The sequence below is a fragment of the Neopelma chrysocephalum genome, unplaced genomic scaffold (assembly GCF_003984885.1).
Source record: "Neopelma chrysocephalum unplaced genomic scaffold, ASM398488v2 Primary Assembly neopelma1_59, whole genome shotgun sequence".
In the NCBI taxonomy this organism is placed as follows: Eukaryota; Metazoa; Chordata; class Aves; order Passeriformes; family Pipridae; genus Neopelma; species Neopelma chrysocephalum.
The window spans coordinates 12,368,378-12,390,927 of record NW_020897714.1 but is presented as its reverse complement, the minus strand read 5'-3'; the positions used below and the strand labels follow the sequence as shown (position 1 = coordinate 12,390,927).

Genomic DNA, 22,550 nt, shown 5'->3' with positions numbered 1-22,550 from the left:
GGAGTGGATGTGGTGGAAACAGTTGGGACTGGCATTCAGCTGTTACTGCTCTGCTGCTCAGTGCAGTTCACGCAGCCATCACCACTGCTGTCCTCAGTGTTGACCTACCACCAGTTGCAACGGGGTTAAAATCAACGAGGAGCCCTTAGCTAGGCTTCAACTCTCTCTGTTAGACTAGTTTATTCATATGCAGCCCTTTATTTTTCCTTTTAGGCACATGGACATTACACAGCATCTTTACTGAGCATTGTGCAGAGATGGCCAGCCCAGCATGACTGCTAAATTCCCTCAGATTCCAGCAGCAATCCCATTTATTATGAGAGACAGTAAAGTTTAGTAATGAAAATCCCATCATTAATATTAGCTTAAATATAGCTGTTGCTATGAGTTTAGCTTGTTCACGAAGGTGTGTTTGTCAGGTCCTGTGGCTACAGAGAATACTGTGGAAACTCAGTTTCCTATGATCTTGAGCCTTTTCATCATAGGCTTTAAAAAATTAAATTAAACTACTATTTTCTGTTCTCACCATGTATCCTATACAATTCCCATCCCTTTTCATACAACCTTTGTTCCCCCAAATATTTGGACAGCTAGATGTAGGCTGCCCCATTCAACTTACTTGGCCAACAAAATCAAAACCTTAGTCTCCTTCACTCTAGTGTTACAAAATACACAGACAGCTCATCAAATTTGAGATCTCTAGTGTCTGTCTGATTGGTCTGAAATCAACATTAAAAGTTTATTACAGACATATACACAGACTTATCCTGGGAATCTGATTTCCATAGGAAACTAAGCTAACTAAACTAAGTCAAAAGTATGGAAATTACAACCCATCTCAGATGACAAAACCCCAATATTATGAGAGTATGGTGATACAAGAAAACAGTCCAAAAATGAAGGTGATGCTATACTAGCTGCCTTGGAAGATCATCTGAAACCCTTCTCATCATTACCTTCCCTGATTCAAGGAATACTGTAACCTTTACTTCTGAATGTCTTGTAACTTGCAGAGTTGGGTCACGTTCTTCTTGGGAACAGATGGTTACAGCTTTGCTGGCAGCAGTTTCAGTGCCAGCACCATGCTGAATGCCAGCCGAGGGTGAGCACGTTTTGGAACAAATTGACAGTGTACCTTGAATTCTGTATTTCCATAACACTTTCAAAAGACTGTGCTGCTCTGCCTCAGGGCATCCATAGCAACTCTAATATATGGTATTGGTTTGTCAGACCTGCCTATCATTTACTCTTTTGCTTGACATTATTTCTATATAGCTGATATTTCCCTTTCATTGTAATAAAGCATTTTTTTCATCAAACAATGACTGTATGTCATACAAAAGATTTATCCTAAATGAGAGAACTCACTGGCACGGAACTTATCATGTTTCTCTGTGCCCTTGATAGAATCTTTCAACAGCATCAACACTTTCAACAGTGTATTCTCATTCCAATGCATGATGGGTTTATTGGTGTCATGGAAACTATTGGATATCAAAATGATATATATTTGAGGAATTAAGGAACTGCAACATTGGAGCAGTTTCTGGCAAGTAATTTCAGTCCATATTCAGGTGACTTTAGACACACGGTAGGTCATACAAAAATTCTGAAATATCTAAATGTGCCTGTGACCGTGTGTGGCCTGCTATTACAACCTGGTATACTGAATGCAAGGGCTAGATGCCAGAGCTCCTTGTTCAACAGGAAAACCTACTCAGCCGAATAGGACACTGTGACTCTAAGGTGTGTAATTCTGATGATGTTCAGCAGCATGTATGTGTTTGCATTTATGCACTCTCATGCTGCATTATAAGATAAATGGAATGGTTTTACTTCTCCCATTCTTTGTAAGAAAGGGGTTTAAGTTTTAGGAAAAAATGTTGACTTCAAAAATGAGTATATTCTCATTAGAAATCTGATACTAATGGAGTAATTATTATAGCTTTGTTTTGAAGTTTTGACTTGTTACATTTTTTAGTGCATAAATTTGTTTTGTTATATGTATTTTTGAGACAGCAGTTACTGGTTTGGCTTTTGATTTTTATAAACACATTTTATGGAGACAGAAGGTTATTTTTATAAAGTATTTTTTTATAAAGTATTTCTTACCTTTAGCATTATGTTGCTGAATTTGAGAGACAAAGAAGCTTTTCAAAGATGCTGACATATTCTTTAATGCCAGGTTTTCCTACATAAAAAAACATTTAGAAAGGGTTTAGAATTATACAAGTAGAGAAAATGGGTTTTGATTTGCTACTGAAGAGGCAGTTTCCAAGGCGGTACAATCCCCTAAGTTCAGGAGGGCTTATAGTTGTAGCAAGACTCATATTGCTGGCAAGGCATCACCTTCCACAGGGTCTTCTGTTGGTTTTCTTCTATCTTTGCTCCCTCTCCCTGATTTTTCTTACATCAGAAAAAGTAGCCTTTTATCACTGTTGTTTGGTCCGAGGTACAAAGCAGAGACACAGTAGTTTCCAGCCCTCTCATTGGTATTCATGGCCGGATTTAGAGATGGGCTGACCTTTACTTGCCTACAACATTTTCTGCAGGTTCATAGCATCTCTGATTGTCAGCCTTGAAGGTTTGCTTACGCTTGCGTACAAGATCTCACCACTGTATGTGTTGTTTTATTTCTCTACGTTAGAAAATCTCTCAGCTTTGTGCAAGACAAGGAGACTAAAAACCATGCCATGTCTTGCTAGTGTTTTTTACATCTGCCAAAGCATTGTAATTTGTAACACCTAGACTGTGATCTGTTTCTAATTGCACCACCAGTAAATACTCAGCTTATTTTTATGCTGTTTACTTTTAAATGCATTTGCAGCCTTTTTATTATTTTCACATTTTTAACAGAGGATTGGGATTTGGAAAATCTTATCTGTATCATAAAAAAGAGGTGGTGCTTCTCTTACACTTTTTACCTCAAAGATGCACAAATGAGCAAGAATAAAGCATTTAGGCATGCAACACAGAATGATGTGCTATCCATGCTTCTCATACGAGGGCATTTTGTTAGCTCTTGGTGCAACCCCTTGAAAATTATTATGGGTGCTACAAGCTGTGTGGGAAAAGTAGTGCCGATAATGGGCATAGGGTAATTAATGTTATGTCAGCCTTCATGCTTGTGTGGATCCTGGTGCAGGATCAATGTGGAATGTCAGTGTGAATCTGGGTGAGATGCTCAGCCTGTGAGGTGGAAGTGGCAGGCTTAGGGTCTAAGATGCAATATAAAGCTTTGTCTTCCAGTTTGTTTTTCAGATCTCTCTGGTAAATGCTACCTCTTGAATGCTCTCCACCTGGTTTCCTCTTTCTTTGAGGCCCTGCCGTGCTCAGCAGGAGCGTGTTAGGATGGAGAGCTTTAGGTAGTCGAGCTTTCAGCCTCCTGCTCTGTTGCATCCTTCCAACACAGTGCTGCAAGGCAAAAAGAAAAATAATTGTTTATGAGGGAGATCTTACCAGGAGCTAGGCTTGCTGCAAGAGACAGGTTAACCCTATCTCCTTGCAGAAACCAAACCTGTATTGTCCTGTATCCTAAATTCTCTGTATACAAAATGACTTTACCCTGCCACAATCTCTGCATCTGCTGATGTGATCAGTCCCATTTGTTCTTGTACAGCTGATGCACTCTGAATCCAAAGGTTCCAGAAACCCATGAGGTACCTGATGGTTTCAGTGGATTCTAGGGCTGCTCTTAAATCCTAACTTCACTGCCTCTAAGTGATTAGATGAATTTACCTGGAATCAGGTAAATCAGCAATATCTCCATGCCAGGTACAACATATGGCCTTTCTACTTTACCTGTTCTGAGAGTTATTACCTCCCCTCAGATTAAGGGATATGGTTTTATACCAAAGTTAGTTTGTGATGTGACACTATAATACAATGTTCTACATTGTATAGATATATAGAGTACTCCTTCTGTGTAGACATACAAGTGCAGTAAGAACTTGGTTACTCAAAGACCCACCAAAGTCAAATAGAGTAGATTTTTTTCTGCCATCTCTTATGTGGTTTCAGATTAACCCCTGATGAGGGACAGATGTTCTCGGTGTTCTTATAGGCAGATTCCTTGTGGACCTTCAGGATACAGACTCACTGCATCTACTTTTCTGTGAACGCTGCAGCTGGCAGACTGTAAGGTTTGACATGCTCAAAGGGAGAAATAAAGTGCAGATCTGCATGTAGGCTGCCAGAAGAGATTATTGCCTTCAGCTGGCCAGGAGTGTTTTCTAAGGCTTTGGGGGCTTTGAAATGAAGCTGGAATATTGGGAAACTCATAGAGTGCAGACTTCTGCCTCTATCAGCTATAGTCAGTTCAGGCAGGGGATGCATTTTGATTTCCAGAAAAATTCACTTGTTCAGGCTCTTGACAAGTGTCTAGCTCACCTGCGCTCATCATGTTGCTTTTGGGCAATTGCTGGACCTGTTTTCAAGGACAGATGACAATATTCAAAGAGATGTGGATATAGATTTTAACTTAAAAATGCCATGAACTGGTAAATTCACACTTTTTAAAATTTTGTAAAAATAACAAAATCACATTTATTTGACACAACGATAAGGATGCACAGACTGAGAAACCCATGTGTTGTGTTTATAAAACTTGATTCACTGTAACCATACCCTTTGCAGAAGAGCTAGAGCATGAGTGAGCTGTAACTGTATAGCTTTGGCCTTGAAATTGGAGAGATAGTAAATATTTGTTTTATTCTTGCTCAAAGACTTGTCCAGCAGCATAGAATAAAACAGAGGTTCTTATGGGGAAATGTAGTGCTGTTCTCTGGATTTAGCAGTGGGAATGTATTTATAACATTTATGGTATATGCATATTTATGGCAATTTATATATATATGTAAATTTATGGCAATTTTAACTATGATCCATTCAGGTCCATGTTGAGACCTCCAATATCAAGGCTGTGTGACTAAGAAATTCAGATTCATCTCCTTACCAGCAGCAAGATGCGGTGAGGTTTGAGCCAAATTCTGTTTTTCTTCCAGTGTTTAGTGGAAGTTTGGGCCCTGGTTTTGTCAGATACTCAGATCTCAGTTCCTGAAGAGATACCTAGACTGTGCCACACACTGAGCCTGCATCGCTCAGCCAGTTATGGAGAAAGCTGAGATGTGTGGGTGGTTGTGCTGATGCTGCCAGCCCTGGGCATGGAGTGCCATGCACTCACTGTGCCTGCCACGTGCTTCGAGGACCTGCCCTACTGCTCAGCTTGGTTCTTCAGCGCGGGGCATCCCTGTGCCAAAGTGCACGTGCCAAATTGATTTCCAATGGGCTTCTCCATTGTCATGCCCCACCACCTCGTGTCTGGGAGGGAGGTGCTCGGGGGAATGCCAGCTGCCTGGGGCAGCGAGAGGAGGCCAGTATGAGCAGCCTTTGGGATGTATTTGTTAAACCTTAGCTTGCATGTAGTCTCACCAGCCACAAGCCTGCTTCATCAAAAGAAACACACTCCCCGGTCTTGTCTTTATACCCTTAAGAGGAATTGGTGGTCTGAAGTCACAACAGCCTCCGATCCGCAGAGCATCCTGGTGTGGAAGGCACGGGGCCTGCAGCTTACAGTGCTTACTGCTCTGTGACTTCCAGGGGGGGCATTACAGTTTTCTGTGAATCATTTGAACCCTCCTCCCCTGTAAAAAAGAATGCCATTTAATGGACTCTGCAAGATATTTTGACATCCTTTAACTTAAGATAACCTACAGAAGCAGAAGATCTGTTTACACTGAACTGAGGCTAAAATTGAAACTGGTTATTTGAGTTTCACTTTGATGATGCAAAATTACAGGACTGGAAATATGATAGATTAAATCTCACAAGATCACCCAGTTCAGAGATTTATCTTGTGTTGAACAGTATCCGTCTTGTAAAAGATTTGTTGATTAGGGTTGTTTCCGAACCGGTCTTTCCAAGTTGTGGATCTAATCTCACTTTGGGAGCATAAGGTTAAATAATTCTTTCCACCTGGTCTTGCCGTTCAAAAGAGGCTTCACAGTTGCTGTTTGATCTGATTTCAGGGTCTGCCACAATACAAAGTTACTTTTTTTCCTACCTCTACTGAGGAGTCCTGAGAGTTTTTTATGAGGGTGTTTTTAGCTATTGTTGCTTCATTGAACAAAATAACAATGAAACCTTCAGGTCCAGCATTCCTTTCTGGAAAAATGTTCAAAGTCCGCTAAGTTATTAAATAAATCAGCACCTAGCAACAAATTGCTCAGGATACATATGGATGCAATGTAATTCAGTAATAAACAACTTGGCAATATGCACATTGCCAGATGTTTTTTCCTGTGCTACAGGACAGCAGGGCCAGCTCAGGAGCTGAGCCTTTTGATTTGAGCCTGAATTACAGTTGGGCAGTAATTTTTATTTTCTATAGTGAGCAATATTTCTGCATGATCTGGAAAGAGGAGAATCCTGGTGAATCGAGTTGCTTTTGTGTGCTAGCATTGGCAAGTCATAAGTAGCACTTTCTGGTGTGGTGGTACAGTGCCCATTTGGGTGCTGCTAGTTACCCAGCAGCTGTCTTGAAGGAGAGGGTTTGATCAATCTCCTTGCTTACCATTGATAATCAAGTATTTAAGATCTTCAGAGGGTAAAAAGCTAGAAAAGGGCAAAAAGGTGTGGAAGATTCCTCCCTTCCCCTCCATTTGTCATTTGACTGAAGGATCTTACTATAGGCGGCAGCAGTGACCAGTCTGTCCGGGAAGAAGTGATTGCTGGCCTTGATTAAGGAGGTGGATCTGGTAGTTGGGAGAGCCACGAGCTGAACTCAACCTTACCCCAAACTTCCTCTGTGACCCCAAGGCACTCATGGAGTTTCATAGTCCCTCTTCCTCCACAGCAAGAGAAGGAACAACAATCACTGTCCTTGCAGGAGAGTTGGGAGGCTGCCCTTATTACTGTTGAGAAAACCCTATGAAATGCAAGTCAAAATACTGTTTGCTGTCTTACACATTTGAATAACTCACAAGAACTTCCTTTTGAAGAGGACAGCAGTTTATTTAAAGATGCGGTTCATGATCATTTTCTTAGCATAGTTTTAAAAGGACTCACTTGTTCCTGTTGCGATATTTCTAAGAGTGATTTGGTGAACGAGAAAGAGGAAGCTCTGAAAGTGGCTGTATGAAAATTGCCATCAAATGCACAAAATACTTTGAAAAACAGATAAGCCATGCTTCTCTTTGTTAGCATCTTGTGCTCCAATAAATGTAGGATTTGCCACAACTGTGGCATACTTGTATGTCTCTAACACAATGTTTCTTTCCCAAATGTTGTCTGAGAGGATCTGAAGCATTTTATTCCTCTGTACGATACGACTTAAATAGCCCTTTTTTAATAGCAAAGGTGATATCTTCCATTTGTGTGTTTATCTGGGGTCTGTTTATTGGGTTTGTTGTATCAAATGATCTAGAAGTAAGAGCTCAAACCCCTGAAGATACAACACAGCATTCAACACAAAAAAACAGGAAGAAAATAAAGGTGTAGTATGTACCTCAGCATGTTTTTTTTTTTACACCAGATGAAATATTATTTCTATTTACAAGTGCAAGAACTAGTTTTACAAAATATGCAACATCAGTCCACACCATGATGCCAAATACAAACATAAGGGTGGGGGAGAGAGAGGGGAGGGGGATGTTGTGGTGGACTAGCATCCTTCCTCATAACACACATCAGCTCAAGTAGCATTGCCAAGGGTTGGTGCTGCCTGTGGTTATCTGCTGCCACTGTACCTTAGTTTAATTCCTTCATTGAATAAAACATAAAATTAGATGAATCAAATATTTAAAGATATAAAGTGGAACATGTTTTTTCCCAAAACAAAAAGCAGATTTTGTGGCACTACTGCATTCCATGTGAATGAGACATTAGTCAAATTTTTTGTTCTGAAAAACCAAGGTATAATTGCTTTTTTATTCACCTTATTTTGTTTTATTTTAATGAAAATTAAAAGTTTTAAACAATAATGAATGATTTCATGGAAGTTGAAAATACTTTGAATTTTTTGTTTTGCTAGGAATTTAGAAAACGCTTGTTTTCACTTTCTAACAGAGCCAAATAATCTGCTCAGGAGGTGGGAGGAAGGAACAAAATCAATTTTTCACATACCAATGCCATCAAATGCTATGGGAGTGATAATTCTTTTTGTTGTCTCACTCCAATAGCAAAAGCTGGAACAGGGACATATTTTAGATGATTCTGTGACAGGTGAAGTCTCTCAGAGTCTTTCAGAATCAGTGGCCAGAGCTGGATGTTTGGAGAATCATCCTTGGGTTTCTGAAGAGCCTTTGCTTGACATGATTAAGCAGAAACCATCTAAGAAAATCAAGATGCACGACGTCCATGAGATAAGTGTGTTAGCTGCATCACTTTGTTTTCAGCTCTTCATGTTGTGTCAGCGGTTTCATTTCCTTCTGGTGAGCCTTTTGCTCAGAAGCTACTGTCTCTGTCATGCAAGTGAATCAATTAAACCTAATTTTAAATGAGCATCCAAAATGACATTTCATCTTCAAAGGGAGAGCTTTTGTCTCCCATCAGTGCTTTAACCACAGGTCTGAGAGTTTTGAGCAGCTTCTCTCCTTCCTGCAGAAATCAAGGCAATAAGGTCTCCTCTAGAAAAATGTCATATAAAAATGTTTCACACAGTCTGGTGTTATTACCATTGTATGTGCACAAATATTAGAGTTCATAAATAGCTTCTTTGGCACTGTATAGCTTAGTGCAGCCAAACATGCTGTAGTGGAAATGCCCTAATAGCAGAGGGGAAGGAAAGAGTGTTGCCTTGTCTGGTGTGCAACACATGCAGACAAGCCCTTAGCTGTGTTTCCCTTGTAGTTTGCATATCTCCTGAGTGTTGAGAGCCACACGTTTTCAGTCTTCAGTTCTAATTAAGGTGAAGGAAAGAAAGGAATGGGATGAACACCACGGTCAGCTCTCTCAGCAATAGACTTTATGGCATAAGGTAAGATTTTCTTCTTGCTGACAGCCAGAAAATAAAAGATATCGAGAAAGGTCTGAACAGATTGTATTGTCTACTTAAGTAAGTTCTCAAAGTTCTGCATTTTAAATTAATTAAGCTAAAAAAATTGCTTCACCTGTAGCATTTCTTTTTTCTAAAACTTTTTCAACACCTTACTTACGAACTGTATCGTTCTGTTTTCTAGAAAATAGAGCTTTCAAATCATTAGTGCTAAGACATATTTCCTGATGTCTTATTGTCTTGTCTTCCATTTTCTTATATAACATCTGAAATCCTATTCTGACGCACAGAAACAAGGTTATTTTGATTTAAATTTCATGTTCTTTAACTAATTAACTTGCCCTCTTACTTTGTCTGTCGTGTGGTAATTGGTTCCAAATTCTTGGTATAAGCTCCACAAGTATGTCAGGAAATAAGAAAAGCCCAACCTGTACTTGGAGAAAACCACTGTGAAAGACTGACTGTGAGACAGGGCAGTGCCAGTTACGGGAATGTTTCTGATTCAGTGGAGATAAAGCTATGTGACTGTATACTTTTAAGCCACTTTTATCCCGTGTTATGTAGGTGAAAATACAGCTCTTAAAAATGGCTATTTTAAGCTGAACATATTAAACTTGTTTGTGTGTACAAGCTCCAAGAAGAGTGCAGAGGATGTTCTGAACAGGCAGATATGTCAACAGACCACATTCACCCAAAGAATCGTATTTGTCATTCCTTTGCATCCTATAGGTTGCGGTTTTTTCACATCTATGTGTAGTGAGTGACAGTGTTACATACTGAATTTACCCAGAGCAAGACAAAGTCCAGATTTTGAGAAAGTCAAAGAGTCCTTAGGCTGATTTAAACCTACTGACTATCTAGATGCATTATCCTGCTTGTTATGGAGCATTGTTCCTGTTCTTAGGCAAACATATGTTGCTCTAGACAAACCAGGACCCATCTAATGGTAAGTGCTTTTAAGTACATTTGTAGCATCAAGGCCGAAAGAGGTAAAGTACTTTTTTCAATGCATCCAAATAGAATTGATGTGTCCTGTGGGACTCCCAGGCTGTACTGATAAATAGCCAGTACACCCTTCATCTCCACTGCAAGAACAAACTCAGCAACACTTCTCTGGGTGCCAGATAACCTTGCTGTGAATTAAGTGGAAGGAGTAAAGGGTGATCACTGTCATCTCTCTAAACTACAAGGTGGCAGCATGCCTCAGGACATTGCTGATGCATCTGCAGCTGGCTGGCCATTAGCTGTCCTCTTCTCTGGGACACCACTGGGTGTATGTGTATTCTGCATCTGCTGCTGAAACAACACCCCTAGGCATGCAGGAGTCATGAAAAGAGAAGCTATTGATTATCTGTCTGTGATAGAATAATGGTCATACCAGGACACACCATAGGTCTCCCATGATAATCAGTATCAGATACTAAAATATGAATTTAAGCATCAGGCTATGTGGGTGTTCATATACAGATACAGTTATAGGTACATGTGGAAGGAATCACTGCTTCTATGGCCCACTTTCGGTCATCAGTGTTGTTAGGAGAGTGTCCTGAGCCAAAGCTTGTATCCAAGCTGCCATTCTTACTTGCTGCTGATTGTCACAGCTTCCATGAGGTTTCCATATTTTAGCCCCTTCATACTTTTGTTCTCCAGACCATGACTGCAAACAACTACCACAGTTAAACTGTGCTATGTGACAGGGGTGGCTTTTGGCACAGACATCTGGGGGTAGTTGTTACAGGCAACAGGTCAAAATGGATGGTGGAATAAAATTAGTTCAGTTGGGTGCTAAAGCTGTCATTCTGCCTGTACCTAAATTAGACCATTGGAAATCCTAATGCTGCATGTTCTCTGGCTGCTGGAAAGAATGGATTTAAATACCACTGAAGGGTTCTCACTCCTGTGCAGAGCATCTCAATGTCATGTCATATTTGTTCCTCCCATCCATTGCTCACTTTTCCCACTGGCTTACATCTGCTCACAAAAAGTTGCTCTTTTCATATCCTCAGCTGAAGTCCTATATGTGGCTCTGCACATACCAGCAAGGACTCACTAAGCATGGCGGCTTCTGCCTCTGTCTGGGAAGATCTCAGAGCGGGAATGAGCATGTTTGTACCTGTGCCCCGTACTCCATGGGAAAGCAGAGGAGGAGATCATCATGTTGCTTTCTCAACAGCATGTGTTGTGTCACGTGAATGTTGCTCTGGCACCCCAGCTGCATAAAGATGCAGCCACCAGGGTAGCACAACAGTTGTCAAGGATTGCTTTGGCTTCATAGTGGGCACAGGTTACTGGGCTGAGGTATTCCCCAGAACTCCAAGAAAAAGGAACTCTGATTACAGCCCCCAGAAGAGCTTCTTTGTGCTTCTTTCATTTCTTCCTTGCTCCCTCTGGTTGTCTTTCCTGGCTCCTGAAAACTCATTTCTTTACAATCTGTTGCCTGGGCATCTGCTCTGCTGTCCTTCACATGGAGTTGCACTTCTCAACACTGACTGCAAACGAGAAGCTTAGAGCTGGCTCTTTATGACCAGTGAAGGTCTAGAAAGCTACCTGAGATTGACACTACGGTGTGTAAGCACTAAAGAGCTGAGAAGGACAGAAGTATCTGTACCCTTCCTGAAGACATGTCTTCACCTGTGTTTTTCAGATATTAAAATATGTAGTTGGTTTTTGTACTCTGATTGAATTTGCTTGGCTGCACATAGGCCCAGAGATGTAGCTCTTTAGAAGACTGGGAAAAAATAGTAATTTGAAAACAAGATAACACGGGGAATAGGCATGATTTTAAGAATTGTAAAGTGGAGTGCAAATATCCCTATCAGCTTGTACAGATGATACCATTTTCATATTAATTTGAAATAAATTTTGGTTGGGTTTTTTTTTGTTTGTTTTTGTTTGCTCATATATGAGCTTTTTGCTTTGTATTGCATGTAGATGGTCCTGATTTACAGCTGTGTGGGAAAGTAGCAGCGACTCTTGGTTAAAGCAAGATTCTTATCTGAGGTGTTTTGGCCTTCAAACTTCTTCTCAGAGTCAAAATATCTACTTTCCACTGGAACTACATTCTTGTATTACTTTCCAGCCCAATTCTCTCCTTGGAATGAATTTGGTTATTCCTTTGCAGTCAAAACAAAAACGTGTTTCTTTTGTTATTTTTGTTCCTGAGATTTTTTTCTCCCCAGGGCAGCACATGGACAGACATAAACTTCCCCAAAGTACTTTTGAAATGAAATAAGCTTAAGCCAATAATTCAGTCACTCAGCTTTTTTTCTGATAGTTTTAGAGATCTTTCTCCTTAGCAAGTGGTCCTATGGTTTCAGAGGTAATGATTGCAGAGTCAGATTCAGGCTTGAATTCATTGCAGGCTAATCATGGGATTATTAACAGCTGCTTCTGCTTGTTATAAATTCTGTCACAGAACTTTGGGATTCAGCCATGAAGGTGAAATTTCCTTTGCTAGAATTATCTGAGGGAGACAGCCCTGGCTGGCAGAAAACTGAGACTGGAGTAAGAGACTGGGTTCGTGTTTACCTGAATTTTTCAGCAGTTTGCTCTAAAGGAGTGCAAAGCAGAGCTAAAGCTGTCCCTTGCTCCTCTGGGAAGATCAGACGGCAAAAATGTTGCCTGTCTCAAGAGAGGTGTTTGGTTGATGAACATTGATTCATTATAGAGTGTTTCTCTTGAATTCTGATTTCAGGATGGAACAAATTTGTATCTGGCCCATAGACTAGAAAAAAAACAACTGACTGGGGTAGATTATAAGAATACGCAATCCTTGGCTGAAATGAGGATCTGTGATCTGTTTGGGAAGATGGAGAAATCAATCACTAGGTGACAAGTCCTGGGACATGTGTTTGGGAGCCCCCAGAATATATTTCACTGCTTTAAACTGCTTGCATAACATCTATCTCTGAGGTTTAAAGTGTTTACTCTGTGAAAATCCTCTGAGTTCAATTTTCTTCAGATATTTATGATTCAGTGAAAATTAAATTTTAGCAGAAGGTTTATGAAGCATGAACATATACATAAGCAAATGCACACACTTGGGTATGCACTTCTGCACATTTTCCATTAAAATCCTGATTGCCTACTTGGGGGTAAAAAATAATTGGCTCAGAATTACACAACTGAATGTAGTTATGAGAAGTAATGAGGACAGTGTATGTGGCTTGTGAAGGGGCCACAAGAGTGACTTTTTGTATAGAATCACGACTTCTAACTTATTAAATGATTAAGTGTATAAACTGCCTCCCTTGTTTTAATGATCTGCTGGGACTAGGGACTAAAGCACCTTGTAAAACTGGAGCTACAACTGCTCCACAGTATGATAGTGGTTCAAAAAGGACTTCACAAATAATTATCAGTCTTATCAGCATGCCAACTGCTTTGGAGATTGTGTACAGCTGGGAAAGAGGGGATACACTTTGTTCTAAAATGGCCTGCATAGAATGGGATATGAGGGGCCTAATGACATATAGTTGTATTTTCAGTGGTATTTGTGTACTTTTTCCACAGAAAGAAAATAATTTAATCCTTTGTGGCAATATGTCCTTTTGGAAATGCATAGGTCTAGCATTATGTCTATCTTGTTTTCCACTTGTGGGGTAGTGTGTGATGGTTGTTTGTAATGACATCTGGGGAAACACTTGCAGTTTTAAAAGATTTGCTTTTACCAGTTTTTATTAAGAGTTTTCATCTTATTTTTTGTGGAATACTGTGTGAAAGATGCTGTGTGTAAAGTACCTGGAATGGTAGCACAAGGTAAACTGGCATGGAAAGGAAAAGCAGTCTTCAGAGACCTATAAATACTAATTTGGAGCTAAATTGTTAACATATACTTTGTAGCAGACAAAAATTACACAGGAGTAATTTCCTGGCATTCAAACATATATCTGAGAACACCTGCTATTGTAATTCCAGCTTTATGTTCCAAGTGAATAGAATTCAATAAATATTACATTTTGTACTTATTTTCTGTATACAGACTTCAGTTTCAATTTACATAAACCATATGCTGTGGAGTGTTTTGCTGCTTCCTGTGTCTATCATTCTGTATATTTTCATGTACATGACAACACTTTGAATATATTTGCTGTCTCTCTGAGGCATACTGAATGAGGAGATGTAATCCCCAGATTTATTCTCCCAGTGTTAATTCTTTTACTCTGTAAATAAATCCAGCAAGCCTAAACTAGGATATTACATTTCATGGTAAAGATTATGACAGTCAAGTGTCTCGGCAAACATACAGAGTCTGTTCCATTCTTGGTGGTTCTTGTATTGCTCTGGTGTTCTAGATTGGTTTTGGTCCACAAATCAAAATAGCATAAAAGTTTGTTTAGTCCATGTTGTACTTCTGAATGCTTTGATCTAGCAATTTGTGTAGCACTTTGCAGACTGGGAGCCTGAAATTAGAGTGTGTCTTGATTTACATACCGTACAGATGGATAAAAATATTTGAAAGTTGGAACTGCTGCACTTTCCCCCTTTCCTGCTCCTTCTGATTGTTTGTGAACTGTACTTTCCTACTGTTTTGAGTAATCCTTAGTAATGCAAATATTAACAGGTTTAATAGCAACCAAATGAGATATGAGTTTAAAGTTGAATTTTAGTTTCTACATTCACATAATAATTTTGCAATTGTAACAGGGGAGTAAAGTATTGATTGTTAGCTGCAGCTTTGTTAGCTGTGTGAAAAAGAGAACTTTTGATCATCTTGTGTTTTAAAAGTGAGCATAATTAAATCATTGCTAACAAAGAAAGCAAATTATAAGTGCTTTCACTAAAATACTTAATTTGCAGTGGTAATTTGCAAAAACCCAGGGGATAATGGGGATTGATCCTGTGGTGGGTGCTTAATTTGATGTTTCTGATGCATGCAGTGCTCTAATCCTAATGACTTTCAAATGATGGAAGAAATGAGTTGTGTTCCTCTGCTGTCGCCTGAGAATCTTGCTTGCATGTATCAAATGCTGCAATCACGTGAGAGGACTAATGTAAAATGACAGAACATAATCTGATTCCAGTGAATCTCTGTGCTCCCAGAAGGTTATTACCAGGTTTCTTTCAACAATCTGTAGATTTTGCACTTTTATTTTCCCGTTCTGTAGTCTTTCAATCTCTCCTTCTCAAACCTGTATCACTTATGCAGGCACAGACTGGTCTGTGATTGATTTCTTGCTGTTGGAGAGTCGCAGAATGGCTCTTACAGACAGAGGGAAGATCCAAAAGAGAGAGAGACTCTTTGGTCACGTAGCTACTACACACGCCATAGGACTGGGCATGCTTTATTAATGGGGAGGAGAGCTAGGGAAAAAAGGGACAGGAAACCTTGTGGCCTCCCCCTCTTTCCTGTGTCCTGCGGAGCAAATATTCAGCCTGTAGCCATAAAAACTTCATATGGTTGTGCATTATACTGAAAAAGATAATTGGAAAGAGATTAGTTCTGATTTTGTTTGATTTATTAAGTTTACTGATGTTTCCTTTTTTTGATTTCTTGATTCAAGTCTCATTTGGCTTTAGAATGATCCTCCAAATAGAAAATCAGTAATGAATTGATTTCATGCAGTTGATCAGAAGTTTACTGCTGACAACTATCTATTAAATATGCTGCTTTGTGATGAAGGTTGAAACCCTATCCTTTGGCCCCCATGGCAAACTGAAGGAAAGATGACTGTGTCCTCCAGCCCAAACCTGCTGTCAGTAAGGCCTGGGAGATGGGGATGCCTTTGTAAGCACAGTCCACTCTCAAGGCTAAAGTGGTTCTGCTTCTGTCATCAGGCAGCAGTATCTGAAGCAAACAGAAAAGGGCTCCTGAGCCCGGAGATATCTTGTATGACATGTGTTCAGACAGAAATTGCCGTGACCTCTGGGCTACCTTTGCTTATGTAAGGCAGGGGATGGCAGAGCAGGAGGAGGGAGGCATGCTGCCAGTCCCAGGGGGCAGCGTGGGCAGGGCATGCTCTGCCTGCCTCCAGTAAATAAAAAAACTTTCTGAGACGGTGCAAGATGACCTTAGCTTCCTACTGGCATTGAAATGATGTCATATCTGGCCATCATAGTGTTTATGCTATCTGGTCAGAGATAGACCTATCTTCTCCAGACGTTTCTATAACATTCCCTCAGCCTGAGGAGCTGAGGTTCCTGAACCAACATTCTTACTCATTTCCTCTGAAGACAGAGTGTTTCCAAGCATACAGTGAGCTGGAAACATGGGTGTCTGCAGCATCACACAGCAGGAAAATGTCAAGGTTGTTTGATGAATCTCTTAATTTTTTATCTACTAGTGAAGTACAACAAACAAGCAGGGGCTGAATTTCCATGGTACTTTTAAGACATCTGTTGCTTTTAGTTGTTTGGGTTTGGTTTTTTTTTTCTTTTTGTATGCTTGGTTCATATTAACACAAAAGGAAAAGAGATGCTTTCGTATTTCTTTTGGAGCTCTTTTGGGGGCTAGGGTTGCCCATGAATGCATTTGGACTCCAGAACTCTCAAATGCAGGGAGTTCTTCAATTAGCAGCGACTTTCTCCTGCCACTGGCTTTTTTGCTCTGTCTCTGTAAGTATGCCACTCTTGCTTCTCCTTTTCCCTCTTAACTGATTTTTTTCACTGAACCACTGCTGTGCCTCCCTGTCCTTCCTGTATCAGTCAAGTCATGTGGGACAGAGAGAATGCCTTGAAGGTCACAGCCCCCCCTTTGTTCTGACTGCGCACTGAAATAAAGGGTGCAGGCAAGAAGGAAACTAGCTGTGCTTTTAGTGGGGTGATCTGAACCCTGCTCCTTAGTTCTAGTTCTGATGCTGGCTGTCCCATTTATAACTTGCATTTCCCCATGAGGGCAGTGCTATGTGGTTGTTAAAGGAACTGGGATATCTATAAAACAAGATTTCCCATGCTGCAATATAGAAAATATTATCTGACCAGTCTGTGAGTCAGGATGAGTAATGAGAATGGAAGTCATGTGGAAGATGTAATAGGGTGAGGGATCCGGAGCAGTGGCAGAAAACTGAAGCATAAAAATCCTGAACTAAATGCAATCAATAACTCCAGTTATTGTCCTCATTACATTTAATTGTCTGTGTTCTTTTTTGTTCCCCCTGCTGTAGTCTGGGTTTTCAGAGAAGTGTGGTGCCTAGGGTGGGTGCAGTACTCTTGCTGAAGCATCAAGATCTACAGGTGAAACAAATGTTTATAGATTCCAAGGTGAAGTTTGTTTTAGAGTCATTGTTTGTCATTTGGTTTTGCAACAGCATGACAGACACATATTTATGATACTATCTAATCTCCACATCTACCCATTCCCCATATTTATGATACTATCCAATCTCCACATCCACCCATTCCCCATGTTGCATTTGTGCAACTGATAAGTATTTCTTCATTTGTTCATATACTGCATTATCATCTTATTTAAAGTCTGTTCCAACTGATTTCTCTAATCCTTTAAACTTATAAGTCTGTCCTCCTGTGTGCTCGCAGCCCCTTCCAGATGCTGTCTGTACTGTATATAGAAAATGCATGTTCTCTGGTTCACTGTCTCAGTCAAGACCCAAGTGAGTATCACACAGTATGGCCTTTCTGTTTGGCAGCAAACCTCTGAGAGGCACTTTCTGGTTTTCTATTGTGAAAGAACATAAAAAAGCTGTGTATTCACTGAAGATGTAGAGTATCTCCTATTTCTGTCTTACAGAAAGGCCTTTTATCCTGATGTAGGAGGAAGAGTGACATAATCTGTCTCTGATAAATTCACATTAGCTTTTTCTTAACACTCTATAACCTTCCGGGTGTTTGCAAAGAGAGAGCTCATTTCCTCTCCTGATTCCATGTTTCCTGTAGACTGAAGTTCAAAGAGGCCAGGCAATTGCTAATCAGTCAGCATATTTGTTGCTCTCAGAAAGGTAGCAAATTTTCCACTGCATAGAAGTTCCCAAACATAGTCTGCCCTGTTTCTTATGGTAACTATCATCTATTTAATTTCTATTTTTACTGCATTTTTACAGAAACTGTGTTGTTCATCTATACTTTTGATGGAAACTTTCTATCAAGCTGACTTTCAATAATTACTGCTGAATATACTGGCTTTTATTTAGTGAATTACAATGGCAGTGGAAATTGTGGTAGTCTGCTTTCCAAAATAGTGGGAGAGAGCAGAGTCTTATCTCTGATGCAAGAGCATTGATCTGTCTGTAGCTGTTACTATTGGGAGATTGAGATAGATCAGCCCAAATTTACTCCAAAGAATTTGAAGCTTCTAAATGACAACTCATTTCTCTTTGCACAGAATATAGACATTGAGATAGCTATTTAGGTGCCACAGATAAAGAAAACAAGTCAGGTGGATGAACTTGGGCAACAGGGAGTAAGTAAATGCACTTTGAAGTCAATGATTTACTGCATGAATTGATGCATTTAACCTTCTGAAAAAAACACGGGGACCTCATTAAAAATGAAGTGGCTGAGAGGGACTCCTTATAATAATTTTTGGTCATGACTGTGACTATCCAAAATGCTGAGATTAGAAAAACAGGTTGATCAGCCAACTAATTCAGGTTGTGATCCAAATTGCACTAAAATTAATGCATGGACTGCAACCTGAAGAGAGTTGAACAGAGCTCTAATATATAAAAGAATTCACTAAACACAAGACATTTCAGAATATTTTTCTTGCTGTTCAAAAGTTATATTTAGTTTAAAAGTTTCAAGCCTCTTTTTAAAAAAATATCTGCCTATGGTGAACTGCAAGTGACTGGTCTGATTACAGCAGAGCAGGAGTTAGTGTGACTGTTATCTGTTCTTGTCTTTCCTCAAAATTTTCAGTGTAAGATTTCATCTGTATCTGAACCTGAACAAATATGTCTTTTGACTTTTACCTTCATTATTTTTCACTTTAACTTCTTGCACAGTTTCGGCTTGCTAGTTTTAGGGGAGAGAAGAATCACGGAATCAGGTAGGCTGGGCAGGACCCCTGGATGCTTCTGTTCCCACCTCCTGCTCATTACAGCAGGTGGCCTTGGGTATATTGCTGTTGGGCATCTCCAAGGATGGAGACTCCATGGCCTTTCTGGACAGCCTGTCCCATAGTCTGGCCAAAACAGATCTCTGTTGAGCAGATGACATCCAAAACAGAGCTCTAAAAGCCCTGTCATGGTCTCAGTGGATGGACAAGTATTCTGGGTTTCCTCTAGGATCAAGAAAGCATCTGTAATTCTAGAGAGACCATATGTGCAATAGATCCTAATTTTTTTTTCATAGCCTCAATTAGGGTTTAGCTAGTATGTACACAAACTGTGGTCTTGTTGGAATTTTTCAAAGAGGGTGAAAAACCAGTCTCAGCTTGACCTCCGTATCTCCCGTTAAGTTTTTCTAGTTGGATTTCTTTGTTGATTGCTACAGAGCTTGCTATTTAGGGTTGGTCCTTCGGATCAGTAAAGAAAATTGCACCATATCTTCTGGTGGACATGGAGCTGTCTGAGCTAGCTGCTGAGTCCTTTGCCTTGACCCAGTTGCACTGCCACTTTGATGGGTGCTTTTGATACTGGTTTCGTAGAAAGCCTGTCTGCGCGCAGGGTCCTGTAGCCTTCCAGCAAATGGTTGGGACCAAAGTGTGCCATGGTGCCGGCTTCCATCCCTGCTGAGCTGCAAAAATCAGTTTGAGGGGACCAGAAAAGCCCAAAGGAACAGTAAGGTCTAAGACTAGAATTAAAGATGACTCTCTCTTGTGCCGGCCTTCTAGGTTTTGCCTCTTACAAGATTTAGAGGTGGGATAGCAGGTACCTGCTTCTCCCCTCCCTGCTAAGATCTGACTTCAGAGTAAGTTGCTAAGTGGTGCTGCAGTTCACACTTGGAGGGATGGAGGTTACTCTTTTCCTCATACAGCCTCCTGGAGATGTGTCGGTAAACCATGTGCATCATGTTATGGGAAATATTAAATGCAGCAACTTTCTTACAAGATTAAATTTTTTCCCCTTGGTAAGTATTGTATGAATATTAAATATAATATTAGCTGAACATGTTGCTTATATTGCTTGCAGCATGCACTCACAGGGATGCTCGCTATGGTCTGCTGGTCTTGTTTTTGGGATGATAACTTTTGGTTCTTGCATTTAAATACCATTTCTAGTTTCTCAGTCTCCAGAAAAATGAGAATTTTGAGAACTATAAGCCAGAAGGCAAAAGCTTTAAAAGTGTACAGTCTAACATCTCCTGGTTGTTTTCTTAAAGCAAGGTGTTTTTGGGGACTCTCTGTATTTTAAAATACTGAAACTCTGCTTTGACTAGCCTTGCTCTGCAGCCTTATACTGTCTAGAGCCATTGAAACCAACCTCAGTTTTGGTCTCAAAACTCAAATGTTAATACTGCTAATTAATTTCTGGCATGGTCAAATGGCAAGAGTATTAAAATAGTTTTTCATTTTGTGTCCCAGTTTTGACTGATTGGGTTGTTTGGATGTCATTAGTCTACTTATTTATAGCAAGAGTACGAGCACTATAAGCAGGGAAAGTAATTCCTGGCTGCTTAGCTAGAAGTTCAAATGTTAATTTTTGTTAGTGTTTAAATTAAATGAAAGCACCATTTTGTTCAATTTATCAGTATCCAAAAGAAATTGATTGCAGAATTGCAATTCAGACGACAAGCTTAATCTCTCCTTTTATTGTGCAGGTTGACTGTGCCAGTATTAGCCTATGGTCTTCACGATTTGTTTATGAATGTTGCACATTGCTTTGCAGTCACTTAATAAAATTAAATTTCCTGAACTGAAGAGAAACTGTTCAATTATTTTTAGCATAAGAGCCCAGATATCCATAGCATGCAGATAAGTCATATTTTATGAAAATACATCTTCAGTAGAAGACACTTTGCAAAATATGCCCTAATGGGAGATGGTGTTTAATCTTTCTGTTGTCTCTGGATTTTACGTGCATGACTGAGTTCATGATCCAACACACATGCACCAATACCACCCACCACCTCACCCCCCTAACCGCCCCATGCATTAAAAACCCTATACTTCCTGATAGGAAAAAAGTTAGGAGCAATCCTCCCTGCTAGCAGAGATCCCTATTATAGGCTTTGATGTTCTTCCTGCACCAGAACTCAAAAAATGAACTTTTTTTTTTAAGTCTAGCTCAAGAACTTGCCCGTTTGCATTGATTTTTACCTTGAAAACTGTGTGCAAAACTAGGGATCAGCTAGGGAGTTTGTTCTCTTGGGTCATCCTATCATAGCTGTGGAGCCCTTCTAACCTCTGTGAATGGAGACTGCAATACCTCCAGGGCCTTTATATGGTCTTCATGACTATGGTGTTTATGAGAAATGATAACTTGGCTGCTCAACAGCCTGGGACTGAGGTAAGACCAGAGTATCAACCCTGTAGTCTCATTTTGGTTTTGCATCTCCTATTTCTACCCTAGCAGCTAGGGTAATGCCCATGCTTGGAACTTTTCTTGTTCCTGCAGTTTTTTGCCCATCCAGGTCCAAAGCATATTTTGGGTCTCTGGTTTCAAGCCCAGAGGGTCTAAAACTGAGGAAATACTCCTGGCCTGATTAAAGACTGAAGGAGGACAATTGATTTAATAATTCTGGTTTACTAGATATATGACAACATTATTGCATGTTAGAAGTTAAAAATCGTTTTTAAGTTTGGGTGGGGTTTTTTTGAGTTACTGGCAATAGATGGACATGCAATTGTAAGTTCTATATAAACAAACTGAAGAAGACCGTGATGCTATCACTGATGGTCCGTGCTTTAGTATTAACTGGCAGCTGTGTTAAGTGTTTAACTGAGAGAATGCCCTGCAATGTTAATATGCTTTGCACTGAAGTAGGTAGTGTGATGGTCCCTAGCTGGAGAATAAATGCTACACTTAACTCATTATATCACTGTAGAGATAAAATCTGATTGAGATACCTGGCAAAAGCAGTGCAGAGAATGTATTTACAGGAAACATAGCTGAAATTATGTCTAAAAAGGAAAATTTAATTAAGTGTAAAACAGATTGCAAGTACAAGTGAGCTAAGCGCTACTGGTATGTTTTAGTTGTCCCTCAAATTTTCCTCAGTAGGTTTGATGCATGTTTGTGGTCAGAATACCAAGCAGTGCCCACAGAAAACAAATCTGGTAATTCATAAATCTGCTGGTTATAAAGCATGCAGGGAAGTGCACAACAAAATCATCTTCCTATGCTGTATCTGTAATAAATAATAAAGCCGGAATAGTGCAGGATGATGAAAGGACTAAATGAATGTGCTTAATGAATGCCTGTGTGTAGACTTAAAAATAATTTGGTGGAAACAGAAAAGTCCTGAGGTTTTCTTGGACTGGTATTTTGCAATTCAGACTGGCTGATGAGTTTAATAGTCTTACTGTCCTTAATATCTATTAATTCAAATCATGTCAGTCATTAACTGTTCTTTTCACTCTTCTTTTTTTTAAAGAGATGCTCACATATTTCATCAGTTCTTAATGAGATGACTCCATTTGATTTCTCAGTGTAATTGCAGTTTGTGCACATCTGCAAGTAGTGATTTGGAGTTTTGCTTTTCATTGTTTCTTTTTCCAGTG

The 22,550-nt window shown here is 39.9% G+C and overlaps 1 protein-coding gene across 3 annotated transcripts in view; it reads left to right on the top strand.

Moving 5' to 3' along the window:
- TMCC3 (transmembrane and coiled-coil domain family 3) overlaps window positions 1–22,550 on the top strand; it is a 152,509-nt gene that overhangs the window by 36,965 nt on the left and 92,994 nt on the right. Inside the window, exon 1 of one of the 3 annotated variants that reach the window (XM_027679896.1) lies at window positions 8,814–8,974. The exons of the other annotated variants lie outside the window; for them this stretch is intronic. The gene's annotated coding sequence lies outside the window, so the exon portion shown is untranslated. Of the gene's footprint in view, window positions 1–8,813; window positions 8,975–22,550 lie in introns of those variants that run through there. 3 annotated transcript variants of the gene reach the window in all.